Consider the following 14,659-nt stretch of genomic DNA (forward strand, 5'->3'; position numbering starts at 1 on the left):
GTGAATCTATTGCTCTAGAGGTCCAGGCAGTGGTGTACCTGGTTGAACACCATGTGCAAAGCTCTGGGTTCGAGCCTCAACTACCCACTCATGGTGGAGGGGGGCAGCACTTCATGAGAAGTGAAGCAGTTCTGCAGGTGTCTATTTTTCTCTCTCCCTATTTCCTCCTCCCCTCTCAATTTATCTCTGTAGATAAATTTTCTATTTATTTCAAATAGAAAATTAAAAATAATAAGGGAGTCGGGCGGTAGCCAGCAGGTTAAAGCGCACGTGGTGCAAAGCACAAGGATCAGCATAAGGATCCTGGTTCGAGCCACCGGCTTTTACCTGCAGGGGTGTTGCTTCACAGGTGGTGAAGCAGGTCTGCAGGTGTCTTTCTCTCCCCCTCTCTGTCTTCCCCTCCTCTCTCCATTTCTGTCTGTCCTATCCAACAACGACAACATCAATTACAGCAACAATAATAACTACAACAACAATAAAAAACAACAAAGGCAACAAAAGGGAAAATAAGTTTAAAAAAAGTTTTAAAAAGTAATAATAATAAAAGGAAGAAAGGCCTCTAATGGTGGGTTATAGTGTGGTAACTGGTAGAAAAAAAAATCTATTACTCTAGTCACTTTCCCACCTTTCAGGACATTAGAAAGTGACTTTAAAATTTTTATGGGTTATTTGATAATGGCTAAAGGGGTTATAAAATTACAAGGGTGTAGTTCTTATATCTCCACCACCAGAGTTGTTTACCCCAATACCCAGTGTAACTACCATAGTTTTTAGAGATAGTTTGATTACTTAAATTTTTTCCTAGTTCATGTGTTTCAATTATTTGTATTCCACATGAATGAAACCATCTGGTAGCTGTCTCTCGGCCTCCTTACTTACTGCTCTAAGCATACTCACTTTCAGTTCCATCCATTTTGTCCTGAAGGACACAATGTTATTACTGATTTTTACCTGCAGAGTAGCATTCCACTGGGTGTATATCCCATAGTGCCTGCCAGTGGGCACTAGGCTGCTCCCATTCCTTGGCCCGTGTGAGCACAGGGTGCACGAGTTCCCCTGAATTAGCGTCCTCATGTCCTCTAGGCATCAACGCAGGAGTGGACTATTGGCTCATGCAGCTTTTCTTGTTCAGAGACTTCCCCTGCTGTTTAGAACATAAATTTGAATGCTTGGACTGCTTTTCACATTTTCTAGGTGTTTATTTTTTCAGGTGTGACTTTTTCTAGGTGTGACTTATTTTAAGATTCTATGAATGTCCTATTAAGGCAAATGCATATCCTGCCAGGGAAGGAGACAGTCCCTTGTGCTGAACTATCTTTACTGAAACAATAAACTGGGGGTGGGGTCGGCAGGAAGTCTTCTCTCACACAATGTTATTACTGATTTTTACCTGCAGAGTAGCATTCCACTGGGTGTATATCCCATAGTGCCTGCCAGTGGGCACTAGGCTGCTCCCATTCCTTGGCCCGTCTGGGGATGGGGGCGCTAAAGGGCTTTGTGGGAGCCTTGAGGGGACAGCTGGGTGCTGTGGAGTACAGCTGAGGGGACAGCTGGGTGCTGTGGGGTACAGCTGGGTGCTGTGGGGTACAGCTGAGGGGACAGCTGGGTGCTGTGGGGTACAGCTGAGGGGACAGCTGGGTGCTGTGGGGTACAGATGAGGGGACAGTTGGGTGCTGTGGGGTACAGCTGAGGGGACAGCTGGGTGCTGTGGGGTACAGCTGAGGGGACAGCTGGGTGCTGTGGGGTACAGCTGAGGGGACAGCTGGGTGCTGTGGGGTACAGCTGAGGGGACAGCTGGGTGCTGTGGGGTACAGCTGAGGGGACAGCTGGGTGCTGTGGGGTACAGCTGAGGGGACAGCTGGGTGCTGTGGGGTACAGCTGAGGGGACAGCTGGGTGCTGTGGGGTACAGCTGAGGGGACAGCTGGGTGCTGTGGGGTACAGCTGAGGGGATAGCTGGGTGCTGTGGGGTACAGCTGAGGGGACAGCTGGGTGCTGTGGGGTACAGCTGAGGGCACGACTGGAGGTGGTGTTGCAGGGCCTCCAGGCTGTTCTCTTTGGATGATTTGACACCGTTGTGGTCCTGAGTGCTGTACTGGCTGGACCCCCCATTCTACCCCTGGTCTGCCTGGTACCTTCCCACACACCACATCAGAAGGAACAGATCTGATGTGCAGATGGCCAAATGGAGAAGCTTAAAGCAGCCAGAGGAAAAAAAGAAAAGGCAGCGAGACCCACACATGACCCAGTTACATGGATTAAGGTGACTTGTGGCCCAAACCAGAAAGTGCTCGTGTGAAAACATGAGTGTTAGCCAGGTGCCATTGTTGGGGAGAGAACGAGTGAAGGTGGGGCCATAAGTAGATGAGAGAACAGAGAGATGAGAGACAGAAACAGCACAGGGAGGGAGAGAGGGAGCGGGCCAAGGAAAGAAGCCTCCTCTGGGCATTTGGTTTGAACACAGCTTGGATGTACTTAGCATGTGCATCTTCTTCATGAACCTACCCTATCCAGTTACTAGGGAACATGGATTAACTAATGTTTTTTTTTTTTTTTTTGCCTCCAGGGTTATTGCTGGGGCTTGGTGCCTGCACCACAAGTCCACTGTTTCTGGAGGCTATTTTTTCCCTTTTGTTGCCTTTGTTGTTTTATCATTGTTGTGGTTATTATTATTGTTGTTATTGATGTTGTTATTGTTGGATAGAACAGAGAGAAATGGAGAGAGGAGGGGAAGACAAAGAGGGGAGAGAAAGATAGACAGCTGCACACCTGCTTCACCGCCTGTGAAGCAACCCCTCTGCAGGTAGGGAGTGGGGGCTCAAACCAGGATCCTTAAGCCGGTCCTTGCGCTTTGCGCCACGTGCACTTAACCCGCTGCGCCACCGCTCGACCACTGATAATTTTTAAGGATGTAGTTTTTATTTCTAGTTCAAGACTTGCAGAACGAAGGACAAAAGACAGACGCAAGTCTTATTAACGAGTAATAAGAAATAGAACAAGGAAGCCTTTTTGTGTGTGTGGGACAGAGAGGGCGCCAACCCCGGAGGAGTGGCCGTTGCCATGCCAGTGTTGTCACCGCTTGACAAGTGTCACTGACAAGTACAACTGAATCTTTGACCAGGTGATGATGGTCTAAAGTTGTATGATGAGACCTGAACCAGGTGGAAAAAAAAAAAAAAAGCAACTTGAGAACAGTCCTCTTTCAGGTTAAAGGAACTCTTTGTCCCTAGTTTGCTGAGAATGTTTATTGTGAACAAATATAAGATCTTGTCAAATGTATTTTTGTATTTAGTAAACTGGTCTGTTTTATTTATGAGCCTGTCAATATGGTGAATAATATGGATTGATTTTCAGATGTTGAGCCAAGCTCCCCTGGGATAAACCTCACACAGCGCTGAGATAAAATTCTACTTTTATGTGCTTTATGCACTGCTAAGTTTCTGCCAGTAGGTTGTTAAGGATGTTTGCATCCATGTTGATGAGATCATTGGATAATAATTTCCTTGTCTTGTAATGCCTCTGATTTTGTCATTCATGTAATACATGTTTTATTTATTTTTTATTTCTTTATTGGAGGATTAATGTCTTATATTCCACAGTAAATACAATAGTTTACACATGCATAACATTTCTCAGTTTTCCCCACTAGGTCCTCTGTCATCCTTTATACATGTTTTATTATTTTTAATTTTTTAATATTTATTTATTTACTCCCTTTTGTTGCCCTTGTTGTTTTATTGTTGTTGTTGTTATTGATGTTGTTGTTGTTGGATAGGACAGAGAGAAATAGAGAGAGGAGGGGAAGACAGAGAGGGGGAGAGAAAGATAGACACCTGCAGACCTGCTTCACTGCCTGTGAAGGGACTCCCCTGCAGGTGGGGAGCCTGGGGCTCGAACCGGGATCCTTATGCCGGTCCTTGCGCTTTGCGCCACTTGCGCTTATCCCACTGCACCACCGCCTGACTCCCTATACATGTTTTATAAAATAACTTGAGAGTATTCTTTTTAATGTTTTCAGTTATTGTTTGTTATTTTTTAGTTGAGAGGTAACATTGGTTTACAAGTTGTATGCTTTATAGGTGTAAATTCACAATTCTGCCTGATGTGTCACCAAAGTATCAATATCTCTCCAACAATGTCTGTTGGGTCCTTACACTTGTTCAGTCTCCTGCTCCTCCCCACTCTGACTTCAGTTTTTCCATCAAAGACCTTGTTCGCATTTGACTTTACCTGTTCCCTCTCCTCAGCCCTTCACACCCCACATATGAGTGAGGCCATTCACTTTCTGAGTGAATGTGCTTAGCACAGGTGTGAGGTGGTAGCACAATGTAGTCTTACATGGCATTTTCCTAGTGTCAAGGGATGTAGGACATTCTCATCTTTTATGTGTACAGACAACTTGAATGTTTTGTTTAGAGAGCTGTCTCTTCAGATATTTTACCACTTTGGTTTTTTTTATAAATATTTTATTTATTTATTAATGATAAAGATAGGAGGAAAGAGAGAAAGAATCAGACGTCACTCTGGTACATATGCAGCCGGGGATTGAACTCAGGACCTCATGCTTGAGAGTCCGATGCTTTATCCACTGGGCCACCTCCTGGACCACCACTTTGTTTTTTAAAAAAATATATATATTTTTATTTATTATTGGATGGAGGTGGAAAGAAACTGGGATGGGAGTGGAGAGAGAGAGGGAGAGAGACAGAGAGACACCTGCAGCCCTGCTTCATGACTCATGAAGCTTCCCCCTGCAGTTGGGGGGCTGAAGGCTTGAACCTGGGTACCTGCACACTATAATGTGACCACTTAACCAGATGTGCCACCATCTGACCCCTTCTTTTACCACTTTGTCTTAGGATTTTTGTTGTTAAGCTATATGACTTTTTTTTTTTTGCCACCAAAGTTATCACTGGGGCTCAGTGCTGGTAATATAAATCCACTGCTCCTGGTGGCCTTTTTTTTTTTTTTCACTTTATAGGACAGGACAGAGAGAAATTTAGATAGGAGGGGGAGATAGAGAGGAAGAGAGAAAAATAGCCACCTGAAGCCCTGCTTCACCACTTGTGAAGTGTCTTCCCTGCAGGTGGGGAGCCTGGGACTGGAACCAGGATCCTTGCGCTTCATATTATGTGCACTTAACCCGCTGTACCACTGGCCAGCTCCTTTAATCTACATGATTTCTTTTAACTATTTTTGTTTTACTTTTAAATATTAATTTCTCACCATTTGTTGAAGAGGTTTTCTTTCTTTCTTTTTTTTTCCACGGAATTACCTGAATTCTTTTGTTGCATGTAGAGTTCTGTGTGCATCTGAGTTGACTTCTGGGGCCTCTGTTGTGTTTTTGTCCCAGTACTTTTATACTTTAATGACTTTTGGGTTTGTAGTAAACTTGGAGTCAGGGAGCATTATGTCTCTTTATTTTCCTTTCCTCTCAGAATTGCTGTGACAATTTGCAGTCTTTTATGGTTCCACACAAATTTTAGCATTATTTATTTTTTTAAAAAAATATTTATTTATTTGTTGCTCTGGTTGATTTATTGTTGTAGTTATTACTGATGTCTTGTTGTTGGATAGGACAGAGAGAAATGGAGAGAGGAGGGGAAGACAGAGAGGGAGAGAGAAAGATAGACACCTATAGACCTGCTTCACCGCCTGTGAAGCGACTCCCCTGCAGGTGGGGAGCAGGGGGCTCGAACCGGCATCCTTACTCCGGTCCTTGCGCTTTGAACCACATGTGCTTAACCCGCAGCACTACTGTCCGACTCCCTATTTTTTCTATTTTACTGAATAATTTGATTGGGATTTTGATGGGATTGCCTTGTATATAGAAATTACTTTCTGTAGAATGGTACAGAATGTTTATCAATGTTTATCAATGTTTAACAATGTTTATCCTTCCAATCTATGAACGGGGCATCCTGCTATTTCTTTGTACCTTTCTCTGTCTCTTCTAACAATATTCCAGTTTTCATGGCAGAAAGCTTTTGTCTCTTTTGTTATACTTATCCCAAGGTATTATTTTCTGTATAGAGAGGGAGAGAAGCCAGAGCACTTCTCAGTTCTGCCTTATGGTGGTACCAGGTATTAAACTCAAGACCTCTGGAGTCTCAGGCATACAATGCTTGTGTTCTAACACGCTGAACTTTCTCTCCTGCTTGGTTCTACATTTTTGCCATCATAAATAATGTTACAGTGAATGTAGGTATGCACATATCTATATTTATAATGTTTTTGTATTCTCCTGGTAGAATCTAGGAGTGAAAAAAAATCTTTGTTCTATTTTTAATTTTCTGAGAAGCTTCTGTACTGTTTTCCAGAGGGTCTGAGCTAATTTAGATTCCCATCAACAGCATCCAGGGTTCCCCTGGCTTCACATTTTTGAGTGTCCTTCCTTTTTTCCTCTTCTTTTTCTGGGTTCTGATGGAATTGGGGTTCAGTGCCCTCTGGTCATCTTCCCCTAACATTTCTCTCCCTCTGGGAGTATGGACCAAAATTCTTTATGGGATGCAGAAGGTGGGAGTTCTAGATTCTGTAATTGCTTCTTTGCTGGACATACGCATTGGCAGGTGGATCCATACCCTCAGCCTGTTTCTATCTTTTCCTAGTGGGGGAGGGCTCAAAAGAGGTGAGGTTCCAGGATACATTGATAAGGTTTTCTGCCCAGGGAGGTCAGGATGGAATCATAGCAGCATCTTCAATTTGGTGGCTGAAAGGCAGTAAGGTATAAATCAGACAAAGTGATTAATAAACAGGAACCAAAAACAGGAACATAGCAGATAAAAACAGGGGTCTTCATGTGGGAAGAAGCTAGGAAGTCTGTTTTAGGTATGTTCTAAGGGCCCATAACTTTAGTAATTTTTGCCTGAGCCTAATAGCTACCATGCAGGTGGGCTAAAGGTATTGTCTGGGAAGATGGTGTCAGAGTTAAGAATAGGACTAGAAAGATGGATTAGAAAATAATATCAATTTATGTACTTATTTATTTAGAGAGGAATATGGAGAGAAAGAAACAAGAGATCTTGAGACCAGAGCCCTGATTAGTTCTGGCTTATGGTGGTGTTAGGGATTGAACCTGGGACTTCAGAGCCTCAGGCATGAAAGTTTTTTTGCAGAACTTTTATGCTGTCTTCCTAGCCTGGTCTCCCCCCCTTTTCTTGTAACACACTCACTCACACACACACACACACACACACACACACACACACATATATAATCTTTTTTCAAATTATCAATTTATTTACTGGATAGAGATAGCCAGAAATAAAAAGGGAAGGGGGTGATGAAGAGGGAGAGAGACAGAAAGATAACTGCAGCCCTGCTTCACCACTAGTGAAGCTTTCCCCTTGCAGGTGAGGACTAGGGGCTTGAACCTAGGTCCTTGTGCACTTTAATGTGTGCGCTTAACCAGGTGTGCCAACCCTCCCTTCCGTTTTCTTTATAGTTGACGTTTTGAAGAAGATAGTGGGGCTGGTTCCTTGGACTTGCATGCTATGGATTTTGCTAATTAGACCCAATGATACCTCTTAATATGTCTTCTGGTTTCTGTGCTTCTCAGAATAAGATCCAGACCTCCCATTAGGTGCTGCCCACTTCAGAGATAAGAGTGTGCTCTTCTAGCAGGATGCACACTCTGTTCCATGGACTCTCGGTGATAGGAGCAGCTGGTACCAGTCACTACAGAATATTCACCACAGAAGAGATCCAAAAGGCCGAGAAACACATGAAAAAATGCTCCAAGTCTCTGATTGTCAGAGAAATGCAAATCAAGACAACAATGAGATATCACTTCACTCCTGTGAGAATGTCACACATCAGAAAAGGTAACAGCAGCAAATGCTGGAGAGGATGTGGGGTCAAAGGAACCCTCCTGCACTGCTGGTGGGAATGTCAATTGGTCCAACCTCTGTGGAGAACAGTCTGGAGAACTCTCAGAAGGCTAGAAATGGACCTACCCTATGACCCTGCAATTCCTCTCCTGGGGATATATCCTAAGGAACCCAACACATCCATCCAAAAAGATCTGTGTACACATATGTTCTTGGCAGCACAATTTGTAATAGCCAAAACCTGGAAGCAACCCAGGTGTCCAACAACAGATGAGTGGCTGACCAAGTTGTGGTATATATACACAATGGAATACTACTCAGCTGTAAAAAATGGTGACTTCACCGTTTTCAGCCGATCTTGGATGGACCTTGAAAAAATCATGTTGAGTGAAATAAGTCAGAAACAGAAGGATGAATATGGGATGATCTCACTCTCAGGCCGAAGTTGAAAAACAAGATTAGAAAAGAAAACACAAGTCGAACCTGAAATGGAATTGGAGTATTACACCAAAGTAAAAGACTCTGGGGTGGGTGGGTGGGTGGGGAGAATACAGGTCCATGAAAAATGATGAATGAAATAGTGGGGGTTGTATTGCTAAATGGGAATCTGGGGAATGTTATGCATGTAAAAAAAAAAAAAAGAAGTAGAAACGCAAAGCAGAAATTGACTGAATTTGGAGTATGGCACCAAAGTAAGAAAGCAGAAGTATACTAGAGTTTGCAGTGAGTACCTCCCTAATACTTCCTCTCCACTTTTCCAAGCTTTGGGTCCATGATTGCTCAACAATTTGTTTGGCTTTGTATGTTAACTCTCTTTTCAGTCACCAGGTTCCAGGTGTCATCAGGATGCTGGCCAGACTTCCCTGGATTGAAGACACCACCAATGTGTCCTGGAGCTCAGCTTCCCCAGAGACCCATCCTACTAGGGAAAGAGAGAGGCAGACTGGGAGTATGGACTGACCAGTCAACGCCCATGTTCAGCGAGGAAGCAATTACAGAAGCCAGACCTTCTACCTTCTGCAACCCTCAATGACCCTGGGTCCATGCTCCCAGAGGGATAGAGAATGGGAAAGCTGTCGGGGGAGGGGGTGGGATATGGAGATTGGGCGGTGGGAAAGTAAATAAATAAATAAATACTAAAAAAAAAAAAGAGAACTCATCATTAAGAGTGTCTTCTCACTCCACCCCTTGCTAGTTCTTAGTTTCTTCACTTACTAGTCAATACTCTTATAAAGAGAAATGTTCCCACATCAACATTTCATGGTTCTGAGATAGTCTGCGGAGAAAAAGTGGGGTCCGTACTTGAGTTTTTCTACTTACCAACTTAAGAAAAGTAATTTCTTAGCGACGAGCTCTATTTCCTAAGCAAGCCATCGCACATCACTTCTGCTTCCATCTTATTTGTTTCTGTTTTTTAAATACTTTTATTTATTTATTGGGTAGAGACAGAGAAATTGAGAGGGAGTGGGGGAGACAGAGACACAGAGAGGCACTTGTAGCCCTGTTTCACTGCTCATGAAGCTTTTCCCCTGCAGGTAGGGACTGGGGGCTTGAACCTGGGTCCTTATGCACTATAACATGTACTCTATCAAGTGTGCTGCTGTCTGACCCCTCCTGTTTCCATCTCTTTCCCCAGAATAATCCCAGGGTCCCACCTCACTCCCAGAGAGCTGCAGTGATTGACCAGAGAATCTCCCTGAGACATTGTGAAATGGGGGTCAGAGGCTCCAGTGCCTGTTTCATCTTTTGTGGGTCCATGACTCTATAGAGAATGACACAGACCTCACAGGGTCATCTGTCTGGTGAGTGTGTGTGCAGAACACAGGTGGACAGCCAAGGTCCTGCCGGTTCTACTCATGACATATCCCCAGTCTCCAGGTCAGCACAGGGTCCTGAGCTCCCTGCTGCAGCCTCACTTGCTGAAGCTTCAATACTCCCTCCTCCTTCCTCATTTCCTCTTTCCTATACCCTCCTTCTCATTCTTTTCCTTCCCATTCGGTTCTCCTCCTTCCCTTCTTCTCTCCTTTGTTTCCAACCCTGAGCCCTCTCCAGCTCCTTCTCTTTCACCATTTCCTTCCTAACATTTTTCACGCTTTTGCTTCTTTGACTCAACGCTTTCCCAGGTCTCTGTCTTTTCAAAGCGGATCAGCCCTTGAGGGCCTTTCCAACGAAGCTCCTAGACGTCAGATCGTGACTGGTTTGGAGACATAAGCCTTTGTTACAGTATAATGTTGTTACAGTATAGAGTTGTTACAGTATAATGGAAGATTGGCAATAAATTGCCAGTAGGTGGGACTATCCATTATAATCCACACATTTTGTCTGCTTTTATCTTTTTTAAAAAATATTTATTTATTTATTCTTTTTTGTTGCCCTTGTTGTTTTATTGTTGTAGTTAATATTGATGTTGTTGTTGTTGGATAGGACAGAGAGAAATGGAGAGAGGAGGGGAAGACAGAGAGGGGGAGAGAAAGACAGACACCTGCAGACCTGCTTCACCACCTGTGAAGTGACTCCCCTGCAGATGGGGAGCTGGGGGCTCGAACTGGGATCCTTACTCCAGTCCTTGCGCTTTGTACCACATGCGCTTAACCCACTGCACTACCGCCCGGCTCCCTGCTTTTATCTCTTTTTTAAGCCCAGGCAGTGCTCAGCTTTGGTTCGCAGTGGTGTCAAGGCCTGAACCTGGCTCCTCAGGCATGAAAGTCCATTGTGTAACCACTGTGGCATAGCTGGTGAGTGCATGCATCACCATGCACAAAGAACTTGGTTCAAGCCCCCAGTCCCCACTTGCAGAGGTGAAGTAGTGTTGAAGGTATCTTCCTCTTCCCTCTCAATTTCGTCTCTATCAAAAAAAAAAAAAAAAAGGAAAGCCTACCCCAAGTGAGTGAAGCACAGTGCATGACACAGCATATGCTGCTGGTAGTACTGACAGCAGTGCTGTCTTTTTCTAGAGAAATATGGGGCGAGAACCCTCAAATTTTCCTTTCTTGTGGCCATAGGAGTGCTAAGCCTAGAAGTTTATTTTCAGTTCATAGTTCAACACAAACAACACACAACGGCACGAAGGAGTCATTATGTGCACTGCAGTTATGGAGCTGGGTGCAAATTAAGGGCCAAGAATAGAGTCTTGCTAAGTTACCTCACAGTGCATGCACTTGCTAGAGTACTAGGAAAATATTTAAGATGAAAATCATGAAGATAATCATGTAACAAGAAGGGAAAATCTTTCTGATAAAAATGTTATGTTTAAAAACCAGTAGACAGGCCTGGGAAATAGCACAGTGGTTTACACAATGGACTTTCATGCATGAGGAGTCAGATTCAGTCTTTGGCACCACCATGAGCCAGAGCTGAGCAGTGCACTGGCTTAAAAAAAGATAATAGATAGGGAGTTGGGTGGTAGTGCAGCGGGTTAAATGCACATGGTGCAAAGCACAAGGACCGGTGTAAAGATCCTGGTTCAAGCCCCCAGCTCCCCACCTGCAGTGAAGTCGCTTCACAGGTAGTGAAGCAGGTCTGCAGGTGTCTATCTTTCTCTCCCCCTCTCTGTCTTCCCCATCTCTCTCCATTTCTCTCTCTCCTATCTAACAATGACGACATCAACAACAACAACAATAATAACTACAACAATAAAAAAACAAGGGCAACAAAAAAGAAAATAAATAAATAAAAAGTAGTAGATAATCCCACCTATTGGCAAAGGGTGAAGTGGAACAGGGTGGTCTAGTAGTGATGTGTTTGTTAAGGTCACTTTAATCTTTTAAGATCTTTAAAATACATATTCTATTTTATTTATTAGGATAGAGACAGAGAAAAAAATAATGAGAGGGAAGGGGGATATAGAGAGGGAAAGGGGAGTGGGCAGTGAAATACCTGGTTAAGTGTACATATTACCATGTGCAAGGACCCAGGTTCGAGCCCCCGACTCCCCAAATGTGGGATGGGAGAACTTCATAAGTGGCAAAGCAGGTCTTAAGGTGTGTCTCCTTCTCTTCTTTTATCTCCTCACCCATCTCAATTTCTCTCTGTCCTATCAAGTATAAATTAGAAAGAAAAAAAATGGTAAAAATTGCTGCCTGGAGCTGTGGATTCATAGTGCAGGAATGGAGCCCCAGTGGTAACCCTGGAGGAAAAAGAGAAAGGTGGGGGAGGGAGAAAGAGAGACCTGCAACACTGCCTCACTGCTTGTGGAGCTTCTCCTCTGCAGATGGGGGCTAGGGGCTTGAACCCAGGTCCCTGTGCATTGTAAACACATGGACTCTATGGTGTGCCACAACTTGGCTCCTGCTCTTTATTATTTATTTATTTGCCTCCAGGGTTATTGCTGGGGCTTGGTGCCTGCATTACAAATCCACTACTCCTGAGACTATTATTATTATTATTTATAGGACAGAGAAATAGAGAGAGGAGGGGAAGAAAGGGAAATAGACAGAGAGATACCTGCAGATCTACTTCACTGCCTGTGAAGTGACTTCCTTGCAGGTGGGGAGATGTGGGCTTGAACTGGGATCCTTAAGCAGGTCCTTGCACTTCATACTACGTGCACTTAAACTGGTGTGCCACTGCTTGGCCCCAGCCCCTGCTCTTTAGAATGAACGGGGGACTTTTTTCTCTTTTTTAATGTGATTTTTAAATTATCTATTTATTGGATAGAGACAGCCAGAAATTGAGAGGGAAGTGGGTGATAAGAGGGAGAGACAGAAAGACACCTGCAGCATGGCTTCACCACTTGCAAAACTTTCCCCTTGCAGGTGGGGACCAGGGTCTTTGAGCATTGTAATATGTGCGCTCAACCAGGTGTGCCCCCACCCAATCCCCAGTGGACTATGCTTCTTTGACAGATAAGGACAAAAGGGATAGCACTGGAGGCGAAAAGGGGTTGAAATGATCATTAAGAGTAGGACTTGGGGTCCAGAAAGAGAGTTCCATGGTGCAGCGTCTACCCGGCAAGGTATATAGAAGCTCTGGGTCCCAACCCAAGATTAACAGGAGAGCAGCAGCAACAAGAGAGTGAACTGAACTCCCTGGATGGCGGTGAGTGCCCTGTTCTCTCTCTAAATAAGAAACAGTGGGCCTTGGAACTGTTAGGAGGGTCCCCTGGTTGCCTTCACCCCTGAGTTCTTTAAGGACAGTGGGAAAGGGGTGAGGAGTCCCTGTGATTGTGTCTGTGAGGAAAAAGTGCTCTGGGGCCCTACCTTGCCAGTGACTCTGGGAGCCTGCTGCCTGTCTTGGCAAAATCCAGCTAGACTTCTCTTGTTTACTCCTCTGCCTCACTTCACTGCCCTTCTTCCTTGTCCTCTTCCTCTTCTTTTTTAATCTTCCAGGATTATCAATGGGGCTTTGTGCTGGCATGACGAATCCACTGCTCCTGGAGGCGATTTTTTTCCATTTTATTGGATAGGACAGAGAGAAATTGGGAGAGAAGGGGCAATAGAGGAGAGAGAGAGAGAGACACCTGCAACCCTGCTTCAGGGTCACGAAGCATACCCCCTGCAGGTGGGGAACTAGGGGCTGGTTCTTCTGCGGGTTCCTTGTGCTTAGTACTATATGTGTTTAATGGGGTGCATGCCCACCCGGCCCCCACCATTCTTCCTTCTTTAAGCGGCAGCTGAGAAGTCACTTTTCTGGAGTAAATGCTAACTGCCCTCCCTCCTGCCCAGCTCTGGGCTAAACACCCTTTCCTGGGCTATCTCTTGCCTGGCACCTTGTGCTGAAGATTGATTGCATCCAACAAGCGTTCTGGTGATTGATTTTGTATTTTGGATCTCCCTCCCTTCTTCAAGGGCTGGGGTCTCCAGAGCACTTACCTCATCTCCCCACGTCCTGGGTGCCCAACTGGGTGCTCACCCCCAACTCCAGCTGTAAGCAGGGTGGCTTGGATTAGAATCATCCAGTTCCTGGAGTTGTTTTATTGCACCAAAGTAAAAGACTCTGGGGTAGGGGTGGGGAGTATAGGTCCAAATAGGATGACAGAGGACTAGTGGGGATTGTATTTTTATGTGGAAAACTGATAAATGTTATGCATGTACAAACTATTGTATTTACTGTCGAATTTACATTAATCCTCCAATAAACATTAATCCCCTAATAAAATAAAAGAACCATCCAGTTCCCTGTTCTGTGATTTTACTCCCTAGTTTTTTGTTTGTTTGTTTCTTCTTTTAACAGAATAATCTAAATAAAGGAACCACATGAGGTTTGAAGACAGGCCCCACTGTGGGAAGTTTCCTTGGTCTCTTCCCTCGCGGGTGGGGTCACCCAGCAGATTGGGAGTCGGGCCTGAGGGGGGTGCTGGGCATTCTCTTATGGGGTGGGCTCAGAGGCCCAGATGACAACAGGAGTTGCAGGGTGGAGCCTACAGGCTAGGGCTCAGCGACCACCAGGCTGGGTACCCAGCTGTGAGGCCTGCAGAAGTTCTGGGCCCTGGGGTGGCGGCTCTGCAGGCGGGTGGAGGGGGCGTGTCGCACACGTGGCTCGCGGAGCCGAGCCCGGAGATACGGTGGCTCCGGGATGTGGTGGGCTGGGGAGGGCGGCTGCTGTCTCTCAACGCCTGTCACAGATCCTGCACCTTCTGCATGATGGGCTTTGACCTAACAATCACTGCGAGTTCTGCGCTCTGCAAGAGCGGCCAGGCTGATCGCCGGCGGATCTGTAGATTTCTTAATTTTCTTTATTTACCCAGAGTCCTGCTGAGCTCTGGCTGATGGTGGTGCTGGGGATTGAATCTGGGACCTCGGAGCCTCAGGCAGGAGAGTCTGTTTGCATGACCATTATGCTGTCTCCCCCTACGAGTGTGCATCAGCATCGCGAGTCCCTCTGGTGCTCGACG

The sequence above is a fragment of the Erinaceus europaeus genome, chromosome 15, assembly GCF_950295315.1.
Source record: "Erinaceus europaeus chromosome 15, mEriEur2.1, whole genome shotgun sequence".
Taxonomy (NCBI): domain Eukaryota; kingdom Metazoa; phylum Chordata; class Mammalia; order Eulipotyphla; family Erinaceidae; genus Erinaceus; species Erinaceus europaeus.